Source organism: Misgurnus anguillicaudatus, chromosome 19, assembly GCF_027580225.2.
Source record: "Misgurnus anguillicaudatus chromosome 19, ASM2758022v2, whole genome shotgun sequence".
NCBI lineage: Eukaryota > Metazoa > Chordata > Actinopteri > Cypriniformes > Cobitidae > Misgurnus > Misgurnus anguillicaudatus.
Window position 1 is genome coordinate 40105218 of NC_073355.2, and position 12556 is coordinate 40117773.

At 38.2% G+C, this 12556-nt stretch overlaps 1 long non-coding RNA gene across 1 annotated transcript; it reads left to right on the forward strand.

Annotated features, from left to right (window-relative positions):
- Positions 1-476: 476 nt before the first annotated feature.
- On the forward strand, positions 477-2468 carry LOC141351135 (uncharacterized). Its single transcript, XR_012359368.1, has 3 exons — positions 477-558; positions 689-750; positions 1704-2468. It is a non-coding gene; the product is annotated as an uncharacterized lncRNA (long non-coding RNA).
- Positions 2469-12556: the final 10088 nt, after the last annotated feature.

Sequence of the window (12556 nt, forward strand, 5' to 3'; positions counted from 1 at the left end):
TACATAAATGCGCAAAATACACGTTTTTTACTGTTCTAACATTTTGCTTGTATAACCACAGATGTTATCTTCGCTAGTACTGATGATAACAATTATACAAAATTCATAAGTATATCAACAACAGATGAATAGCACTGTTATCAGTGCAATTTCTATCTAAAACTAGTGTTAATGCAGATACAGGGTAGCAGTGTAGAAGTTGTCATGCTTGAGTCTAATGCTGTAAACACTATGACACACACCAGTGGTGGCTAGAAGTTCGGTTCTCCCGTCTATAAAAATATACTTTCATACGTTTAAATGTCATTATGGTATTAAATGTGAAGTATAAGTTATTTCTATGTAAATTAAACAAGCATCAACAAAATTTGCAGTGTTATTTTGGCTATTTTGGCAACCAACGTTCCTGAATATCATTGAGCTCTATGCCTGGCGGAAGTAGTCCAGCATCCTGAGATTTCACCGGAAATACGCCAAGCACCGCCATGCATAGAGTCCATTGGCTTCAGTGTGGATGCGTGGGAGTTGATGATCGACATTTTCTACAATAAAGTTATGGTAAGTACTTAAATATTTACATTTAAGTAATTTTTAAGTATTTTTAAAGTCATTTAAAGTCTAGTTAAACTGAGTGAAAATCTGAATAATTACAGCATACAAAAAAAAGCATATGATGTTTTCTCCTCAGTGTAACGCACGGAGCAACGCTTCATTTAGTGAGGAAATGGCAAGGTCACTACAACTTTCACAGTGAGTATATTATATTTGTATTTCTTATATAACATATTTGTATGAAAACTGTTAGCTTTTTCGAGATTTAGGTGCGTTTTTTTATTAAGAGCCGCTGGGCCGCTCCCACACGTGCACACATAGACATGAAAGGCTGCTTGCAACCTGCACCTTTCTAGAGAGAAATTGTCGTGTTTTTTAAATAAATGAATATATAACGAGTGTGGGGGCTTCTGTATTTGGCCTGGACTTCACGAAACGGCCGCATTTTTTACATGTATTTGACTGTATGCAGCACTGCGCAGACAAATCAACCTATGACATCAAAGTTCCGCGAGAGCCATTCAAAAGCTTATTACTCTCGCGATACATTGATCTCATGTGTCAATCGATCTGCGCCGCGCATACTGCTGTCGTCATCTTGCATCAGGAAATCGTCGAGGGGTAGATATGAATAGGACGCTCTCTATCAGCTGGTGTTGTAAAGCTGCTGTTTATACTCAACGGCGCAAGTCTCAGATAAGTGCAAGGACACCGCCCAAAACGGACGAGATGTTTAAATAATCAGCGCGTTGACTGTACTGTAAGTAATCGAATATAAAACCAACACGAAGTAGCTTAACATTAGTACCTATAGGTTTGCTTGAACAATTCATCTCTTAGAAAATTAACCATAGTTTTACTATTGTTTGTGTTGGATAAGCATATAACCACACATTTACCATAGTCTCACTAAAGTATATTTTAAGTGAAACTATAGTAATAAAAAAAAATTTCAATACCAAAATAACTGTACTTCTATATTAAAACTGTTTTATTTTCATAATGTTGAACAGAAAAACGTCTGCTATTAGCTATATTGCTATGTTCAGAAGTGTAAACTTTGAGGATATTCTATATTGATCTGATTTTATTTATTACATTGGCTTCATTTGGTACATGTACACTCAGTGAGACTTTTTTACTTCTTACAGAGTACCAAGGCTTTGGTGATTTACACGCGTGACATGAAAATGGGAATTCGTGAAACACTGAGCAGTTGCTGATCCATGTCAAGATTCATTTCCAGTGAGCCGGTTGTGCTGGAAAATTTGTGAGACTTTATGACTTCAATTTGTAGAATGTTTTAGGTGTTTAATGTTAAACTGTTATGAGGCATTGTTTAAATGTTTAAGTGTTTAAAGTAGTTTCATAAGCTCTTTTCTTCGTGTGAGAATGTTAAATTCAAGTGAAATTGTGATTAACATTGGGTGAGGAACCCTCCCCACTTTTATATAGGTGTTTTTGGAGATATTTGTAAAATATATTTTCTAAACTTTTTATTAAAAATAATTATTGTGCAATTGTATGCAGACCATTTCTGTATGTTTACAATTTTAAGGTATTACAAATAAATAAAAAATGAATAAAATGTTACAAAATAGTTTGTGTGTTTCTTTTTCTATTAGGACAACGGGAAATAAACAATTCAGCATGGTTCCTTACCAATATAATTTTACCAATATACATTTTCAGATTGGGTAAATTAAAAAAAGAATGTTACCACAATTTTAAAAAGTTAATTGGGCAAAAAACGTGGTTTCTTATTTTCAATTGGCTCAACCTGTTATTTTCCATTGAGCTAATGTTTAAAGATTGTTGCCACAATTGATAAAATTCCATTCACAGAAAATCTATTGGCCCAAGTTAAAAATGTCAATGTTACCAGTCACTAGAAAATTTTGAGTTAGGAAGGCAAATTTTTTTTACAGTGTAGGCAACCATTGATTAGTATGTCATATACAGGACACTAGAGGTTTCACCTCGTGTGCGCGTGTGTGTGTGTGTGTGTGTGTGTGTGTGTGTGTGTGTGTGTGTGTGTGTGTGTGTGTGTGTGTGTGTGTGTGTGTGTGTGTGTGTGTGTGTGTGTGTGTGTGTACCTGCCTGGTAATTATCACGTTGTGGGGACAATTGGTCCCCACAAAGATAGGAATACCAGTATTTTTGTGACCTTGTGGGGACAAAAATGAGGGTCCCTATGAGGAAACAAGCTTATAAATCAAACAGAATGATGTTTCTTGAAAATGTGAAATAGTAAAAGGGTTTCTGTGATGGTTGGGGTTAGGGAATGGGGTAGGTAAGGGGAATAGAATATACAGTTTGTACAGAATAAAATGCATTACGTCTATGGAATGTCCCCACAAAACATAGAAACCAGAATGTGTGTGTGTGTGTGTGTGTGTGTGTGTGTGTGTGTGTGTGTGTGTGTGTGTGTGTGTGTGTGTGTGTGTGTGTGTGTGTGTGTGTGTGTGTGTGTACCTGGTAATTATCATGTGTGGGGACCAAAAAGCATTTTAAGTCTGTTTGTTATTCAATTCAATTTCCTTCATTAAAGGGATAGTTCTGACAAAAATGATATTAAACTCATGATCTACCCACCCCCAAGCTGTCCGAGTTGCATATGTCCATCGTTTTTCAGACAAACACATTTTCGGATATTTTAGAAAATGTTTTAGATCTTTCAGTTGATTAAATGTGGGGTTGCGGGGTCCACGACCTTCGAGTCCAAAAAATGTGCATCCATCCTTTACAAAATAAATCCAAACGGCTCCAGGATGATAAACAAAGGTCTTCTGAGGGTGATCCGCGTGGTGTTGTTGTAGAGGTATTCATATTTAGAACTTTATTAACGTAAATAACTACCTTCTGGTAGCGCCGCCATCTTAGTCGCGTCCGCATTCAGGATGAGAGCTTTACGCAGCGTACGGAGACTACTCTGCTGCTGCTCTGTGCCCCCGCCCTCCGAATTTGTACGTCACTAAGAAAAGTGCGTACACTATGCTAATACTCTCTCCTGAATACAGAGGAGTCTAAGATGGCGGCGCAACCGGAAGGTAGTTATTTACGTTAATAAAGTTTTAAATACGTATATTTCTACAACAACATTGTGCGGATTACCCTCAGAAGACCTTTGTTTATCATCCTGGAGACGTTTGGATTTATTTTGTGAAGGATGGACGCACTTTTTTTGGACTTGAAGGTCATGGAACCCGTAACTTCACATTTAATCAACTGAAAGATCGAAAAAAAAAATTCTAAAATATCCGAAAATGTGTTTGTCTGAAAAACGATGGACATATGCAACTCGGACAGCTTGGGGGTGAGTAAATCATGGGTTTAATATCATTTTTGGCCGAACTATCCCTTTAAGCCACAAAAATATTATAACAAGATATTACAGCAATGTCCTACTAGATGGCAGTGTTATAAAGTTGAAGTGGGCAAATGTTCAGTGTGTTGTGGTTCAACGAGTTATGTAGCTCTACATGTAATTTGAATAAACCAACATAATGAAGGAATATGGCAAATATAAAAATACAATAAGAACGGTTTTTAAAGTACATGTTGAACTCCTCTTATCACCATCATCACAATGCAGTAAAGTAGGCATAGTAATGTAGTGTGGAGTGCATTATACAGTTTCATTTTCTGAAATGTAGTGAAACAAGTTTTACTACTTCATTCATACATACAGCAATGTCCCTCTGGATGGCAGTTTTACATAGTTTCCTGAGTGCAGCACTGTGTTGTGGTTCAGTAACTCAAGAGCTCACTATAGCTCTGTGTAAGTTCTCTGGCAAAGCCTCGACATGCATGTTACCCACAGTAGTAGCAGCACAACGCCGAAGAAGATGTAGCAGCTTAGCTAAATCCACAAACAAAGAAGCAGCAGCAGCTTGTTGTGTATGATTTGAGAAGACCAGCAGAGATGGAGGTAAATAAACAGTGACTTTGGTTGCAGTTTAAGTTAAATCCCTGCTGAAAATTTCCCATGCTAGTCCATGCTGGTCTGGTGCTGGTTTAGCTGGTGATCACCAGCATACCAGCACCAAAACACAAAATATGCTGGTCTTTGTTTTTTCCAGCAGGGATCATACCTCAACTTTGTTCTTAACCTCACAAGCGGGAATGCCTGTGAACCTGACTAGTTGACCAGTTACAGCGCTTGCGGTCCACATAGAACGGACGTGAATTTTTGGTGAGGTATGTGACAGCCTACGCATAGCCTATGGCGTAGCTACGTCCTAGAACTTACACACGACTATAAATTTCACTTAAGTCTGTGTTTTTTATTCGCAGTTGTTTGAAGCGCTATGACACACAGTCCTCTCACATGCCTATCATATTGCTCTCGATCTATCGCTGGTGCCGCTCAGACATTCATGTAACCCTGCTGCGCACATCAGAAGGTTTTAACGAAGGCAGATGAAGGCGAGTGGTAGTGATGGGAGAAACAAAGCTTTTCGAAGCTTCGAATCAACTGAATCATTTCCTTTGAAATATTATTCAGTGTTTGAAGTGTTCAAAACACCTAAAAATGGCGCCACCTGCTGGTGAAAACACTGTAAAAGCAACAAGATCACAAACATTTGACACTTTATACAAAATAATTGCAAAGGTTTTTCTAAAAACATGTTTTTACAAAAAAATTATTATTTAACTTAATTAAGTAAAAGTGTATTCTTTTTATGTTTTATTGAGGGCAAATTATTAACACTCTAACTCCCTTTTAATTATGCACATGTTTGCATTAAATCTGTCTATAAACAAAAAGTAGGCAAAATGGTAGCGTTATCAGTCAGAAGTATGAATGTTTTATGAACTTGCATAGTAAAACTGACTCGAGTTCACCTAACCATATTATGGCGCTTTCCCATTGTTTAGTACCCCACGGTTTGGTTTGGGTTGGGTTAGCTTACTTTTGGGGGCTTTTCCACTGGGTGTACTTTTTTTAGTACCACCTCGGTTGGGGTTCTGGATACCAAAATGTGACACAAAAACAGATCACGTAGATCACCGAATAGTCTGAGAGAATCGTTACTGCCAGCGTCATTGCTATAATGTCAAAGATTAGCTTTACTCTCATGCTAGCTTGCGCTGTCTCGAGCAAACATGTTGTCATCTGCTATAAGTTCCCAAACTCCAATTTTAGCGATGAAAAACATCCACAGGTTGAGAATCAGGAACCCCTAACCAGTTTTTTCCAGACTTGCAGTCTGTGGTGGAACATTCGCGACGCGCACGTCCGCATACTGTATATGCTTAAATGCAACTTAAATAAGGCTCAGCGAAGCGCGTCGACTGACGCCACGAGTGTTTGTACAGAAACTGTCATGTGAGACAGAGGTAGTGATAAACGTGATGTGTAAACATTTATTTATGGTGGACTGAGAAATAACGTTAAATGAATGTATGGGGATGTATTACAACAACATCTCACTTATATGATGTCACAGCAGTAGGCAGTGCAAATATAACGACACGCCTATAATCCCTCCCACTGCGAAGTGTTACTAAACTCGATGGAAAAGCTAACCAAGCCAAAATGAGTTAAGCTGACCCGACCTGACCCAAACCAAACCGTGGGGTACTATGCAATGGAAAAGCGCCTTTAGACACTGGTCATTTGTGATCAACTCCCCCTAGTGGTGAACCAAGACATTTCGAAACACTTATGACGTAACGAAGCCTCATTTGTCAAAATCAGGTGACTTGGCCAGTTTGAAACTGAACTGATTCGGGGAAAAAATTGTGTAAATGTTTTTATGCTTCATGAAGCAGTGTTTAAAAATCGCCCATCACTAACGAGTGGTTGTGCAATTAATGTCTGGCCATTTGAACCACGCTCTGACGCAATTTGCGATCACAATTCGCTTTCGCGCCTGAACTTCAGTAAACTGGGATTAATCAAACCGAAGTTATAATATACCTACTGGTCCCCATTCTGTTCAACTTTGTCATTGAACATGTAAACAAAGCAGCGAAATGCAATGAAATACACGGCTCTTCTCGGCAGGCTAAATATACAAATATTTGCACTAAATGCTGAACAAAACGCTTCCATTACATGAGAAAAGCTTGACTGCATTGCATTCTTTTTAATTTCTAAGGGTTTACTTGAACTGTTTGATAACAGACTGATTGTAAAAGCTATTATATTGCTGGTCACTAAAAATTGTGTTTACAAGGCCATGTTTTACTGGTTAGATTAGACAATATGTCGGTGGTCTCTTACATCATTCACACCAGGAAGGCCTAAGGTCGCGCCCACTGCGCAGACTGGCATGCCAGGTTCTCCTGTTGTTATTCAGCCTCTTAGCTGTCCTAGGACTGTGGGTTCACACCAGCCGCGTTTGAGGGGTCAAATTTGTGTCTACCAATGTTATCACTGTGTGTCGCCCATCTCTTTAATTAACGCCCCATTCAGACAGCCAGCAGTAGCAGAGCGACGCAATCTCATTCGTTTCAATAGAAACCTGGGGACTTCCGGCAGCAGTGACCGTTGGCAACCGTATGGGTGTGTCCAGCGACGCGAGAAAGTTAAGAAAAGTTTAACTTTATGCACATGTTGAGCACATTTCGGAAGTGACTACCAATGAGAACGAAGCAGTGGTGTTCACGTCATCCCGAATTTCTATAAATAGTTTTTCGTCTCCATGGCACAACTTTTTTTTTCGGTTCATTTTATGTATTGTTTTCTCATTTGTCCCCCTATTTTTAAATCATTGTCACTTGGGAATGGGGTTAGATTTGGGGTTTGGATGTCTAAAAATGTAACAGAAAGTGATTCTAACCCCAACCCCAAGCAACAATGGTAAGAAAATAGGAAAAAACAACATGTGCGTAAGGACGTTTTAACTTACAAATCATGATTCAACAAAAACTTTCATACTAAAATTTATTTTAAATGTATAAAAAAACGTAAGAACAACTTAGACCACATGTAGACCAAATGGCCTTCTACCGTAGTTGCAACTCTTGCATCATCAGAACAGGGTGTTCAACGCATCACCGTTTTTGTTTAAAAAACATTTGTTGGGACTGAACGCAGCCTTGTGCAGACAGCCATCTCTTTTCACGGAAATGCACATGCACTGCTTCAAGCCAGCTGTCAATCGATCTGTGCAGTGCCACATGAAGTAGAACACACCTAATGAATCCGGGTAATTGTAATCAGGTGATGAGGGTGAATGATGTGGTGCAGAGGATCATGGGTAGTGTAGTCAGGTACGTGAGGGCAGATGATGGGGGAATGCGTGACAGTTAGTGTGTTTAATTGGGAGGAATTTCAAATATTTTGGAAAGAGGCAGATCAATTGTTTTAAATAAGCATTCTGGGAGGAGGGGCCTGAGGACACTGCTGTAGACTAATTGTTAAAACTTTACTCATTGTTCAATTATTCACTGATGCTGTACCCATCATACATTTTAAAATAACATTTAGGGTTATGCACCCCATAGTCACATCTGTACTGTACATGAAGTGATTTTAATGGCATATTTTCAATGAATGTTTTATTGTTTAGATACAGTATGAGGGTACCTGTTTATACTGAAGTTAGACTGTGCTACAACAATGTTTTTATAAAAAAAAACATGCTTACTATGACTATCAGGGTGAAAGGTATTACAGGTTTAAAGGGTATTGTATGTTTACATTTACACATAGGCCTAATATTTTAATGTGTAATGATTTCTATTAATAGTCTCACCATACACTGCTTACTCATTCTCACCATGTGCTTTTTGAGAAAAGATGTAAAACTTAACACCACCTTTGTCTGTGGTTTCCCCTTCTGTCTGTTAAGCCCACCCCCTACTTTCAGCACAAACCATGAACAAATACTAAACTATGACCAAGAGAACTGTGATATCTTCAGCAAAAAGACACTTGGGACTTTATTAAGAATTAAGTAAACCTAAAAAGAAAGATAGATATAAATGTTTACATATTGTGGAACTGAAATGTTATACACAAAATATATTTCTGTTTTATAAAAAAAATATCTTAAGCAAAGCAATGGTCTCAAAGAAATAAGTCTAATCACCTTTTTGGTAGCACTTTATTTTACAGTACGTGTACTTACCTTGTACATATATGGTAAATAAGTTGTACTTACCGACAAATGTGTGGAACTTACTTTTAGGTATCTACATGGTAATTAACTGGTATCATTACTGTACTTACCAGTGGTACATACTTGGTAGTTATTATGTAACTCTAGATAAGTACTGGGTAATACCAGATACATACTTATAGTGTAGGTATACTGTAACTAACGAGAAACATTACTGTACTTACAAATAAATGTACGATATAAGTATTTAGTATTTACAGGCAAGTTAGGATAAATGACAGGTATTTATAGTGTACATATATGATAACTAATATCAAACACTACTGTACTTACAAATTGTATATACACAATAAGTGTGTACTAGTGAATGTACCTAGTAATTAATGTGTATGATAGTCAATGGTTGGGTTTGCCTCACAGTGACATGTATATGATGCTATATCTTAGGTGGTAAGTCCTATGTAATAACTGTGTAAAAAGCAACACTTTATTTTAAAGTCCTGTTTCCATGCAGTTACCATAGACGTACTAGTGAATGTACCCAGTAGTTAATGCATACGGTTATTTAATGCTTGGTTTAAAGGACAAAGATACTGAGTACCAAAATGGCACATCAGTAATGTTTGTTCTTAGTTATCATATACGTATGGTATAAGTATAACTTACACTTGCCTGTAGGTACCACACAATTATCGTGTATATACAATTTGTAAGTACAGTACTGTTTCTCATTAGTTACAGTATACATACACCATATGTGCCTTTCATTAACTTACAATGGCCTACAGGTACCACACACTTATCATGTATATACAATTTATTTGATAACAATAAATTAGTTATCATATATGTACACTATAATGGCATATAACCATATGCAGGTCTCAGTCGCCTTGCTCGAACGAGTCTGTTCTCACCTGTTAATCTGTAAAGAAAAAATCTGTAAAGTTGATCAACACAACTGTTGGAGGAAGGACATTTGTCATCTCCAATTCACCTAACCTAGTCTCGTGTAGCCAGACCTTCAGTACTGTTTGAGCTCAGCCATGAGAGCTCTGACTGGTTGATGTCACACAAAGCCCTAAACATTTTAGCGTATACTCATCTCTTATAATTTAATTAAATATCTAAGATTTAAATATTATTTGCATAAATGTTGTGTCAGGGCACTGATATGGTGAATGGTTGAGGGCGAAGGTGTGCAGTCAAATGGTGTGGCTATGATCTCTAACACCAGGGGTTAACAGAGCCATGATACCCAGATAACCATGAGCCTTGCAGCAAACTAATACTGACATCATTCAGATCTCACTGATTTAGTATTGGAATATCCAGTAATTTGGTGAAAAGGCTATGGAAAGTTGGAAAAAGAACAGATGAAAGATGTTAGAAAATGTTAAATATTTTAACAGCTCTAAACACCTTTGCCTTCTTTGGTCAATGTGTGATTTAACCATCTCACTTTACTAAATTATGGTGTATTTTTGATCACACTGTGAAACAACATTCACACCATACTCATCGTGATATCTGGCATACTCATTTTCACCATTTCCTTTTCATTTGTGGTTTTACTTACACATCTTGTTAATGTTGCTGTGGATTTCACCAAGAAAGTGTTTTCAATGTTCAACAAAATTCAACATCAAGGAAGGTTAAGCAGATTTGCAGAATCCAATACAGGATGGACAGACACTCTCACCCCACTGCACACATGAATGTATCTACAGTATAAGGGGACTGATTTAGTTACTTTTACCTAAACTAAACATTAAAGTCATTAGTGCCAACATATAGCACCAATGTGCTCACGCCAAGTTTGATTCCCATCTCTGAGGTCCTTTGTCGATCCGGCTCCCCTATCTTCACCCAACACTTTCCTGTCTGCTATGCACTATGATGCCTAAAAAAAGTTTTTTGCCCTGCATTAGAGCTACAGTAACTTGCTCTAAATGGACTTTTGAGGCCTAACCATATAAAACACAGTGTTACCAATTTATATATTTCTTTCTCATTACAAATGTATTAACTAAAGAAGCCTCTTCCATATCGTTTAATAATGTAGGGCCAAATTTACTAACAGCTTAAAACCATAATTTTGGCATTAAATAACGACTGTCAGGATTTACTAAAGACGGGAAGTGGATCATTAGCGCTGAAAAGCTGAGGTCTAGTTATTTTGGCGACTGACCTTATTGCATATGCATTTCTAGAAGTTTCCCTTTCAGATGCAAAATTTATGGGAGGAGATTATTTAAAGTGCACCTATTTCATTGCTAAAAACTACGTTATGTGTTCAAAAAACACATTATTTTCCACATACCGTACATTTTTGTAGCTCTAGATTTCACTCTCTTCCTGAAACTAACAGATTTGAAAAGCTCTGTGTTCCTGATTGGCCAGCTAATCTGTACCTTGTGATTGGCCTGAATACCTTTGACGTCAGCCGGAAATGTGACGCTCCTTACCATGTTTGAAAGATTGGGTTGCTAACAGGAGTTAACTTACAGGCTTTGAGTGCGAAGCGGGAGGAATTATGATAATGTCGGTCTTGTCTACATCACCAATCCCAGGAAGTAAACTGTTGCCTACAATCCGTGTGTTTGTTGTAGTCCAAGAAAAGAGATTTACGTTGGAGACGATAACTCGCGTTATCGTTTATTTTGGGGTTTGTACCTTTCGCATATCATTAACATGTACTAACACACACTTACACAACAAAGGAAATTTAAAATCATGAATTGGACTATTGACGCTCTTTAAATGATTATGGACGCAAGCAGAAATGATCAGAAACAATGCTTAAAGCACGTCCCTCCTGCTTGACATCAACAGATGTGTTTAACCTCAAAGGGTGCCAGAAGAAGAAAGGGGGATGACATCAGATTAAAGGGAGAGCTATTTCAGAAACCATGCATACATAGTCTGCTTTCAAAACACTCGTGATTTACGCAAATGAGCTCAAACACGCCCCGTGCATCATTAAAAACATTGTTTACTTTACTGATTTAGTTCACATCAGCAGTACCATACCGCAGTCCACAGGAACCATGCCCCAGACCATGCTTTTTAGGCAAACTTGGGTGCAGTTTGTAGGTGTGCACGCAAGTTGGGAAAACAGCGTTCATCAATCAAACAAACCAGCTATGATGTCAATCTGACCCGGGATCACACCAAAAGTGCTAGTGTGAAACCCTCCTAAATTACCTTAGTTTTAAATCATAGACTGTAAAAAATATGGACGTAGCGTCCGTGACGTCACCCATTGGTTTGTGAAGATCGTTTTTGAAGCTTAAAGTAGGCGTTGCCTGCCGTCGCCATCTTGGCCACGCATCACCGCAAAACACTTGCGGAAAACCGGAAAGGGGAAAGAGGCGGACATGGGTGAAGCTGAATTGGCTGGTTGCTGTAACCATGCCCGCCTAGCTCGATTCTAGTGACAGCAGTGGCTGTTTACCCGTCACCCAAGTGGCCACGCCCATAATTATGCAGAAGTTTAAGGCTTAATATCATTTAAACGGATGAGTTACAAAAAAATTCACCCCCCCCTCACAGTGGTCACGAAGGGCAAAATTAGCTATACAGACCAAAAACACCTTTTTGTAGCCGACTGTAAACATATTATTTTCTTCTGTAAAGTTGGGCATTTTTTACATGGGAGTCTATGGGAATTGACTCCCTTTTGGAGCCAGCCTCAAGTGGCTTAATCAGAGAGATCGGAAGGTTGCCCCTCGGTTCAAATCAGGCGTATTTTTTAATTATGTGTATTAAAGGTATAGCGGAAGATTTTCTTTTTCTGGGTGGATCATCTAGACTATTGGTCATCCCAGTTGTCAATCATTCTGATATGTTTATGTAAGGCCATCAACGGGCTCGTCCCTAGGTTCGCTTTCTGCACATGCACACTTTCAGGTATGTATGTGTGGTGG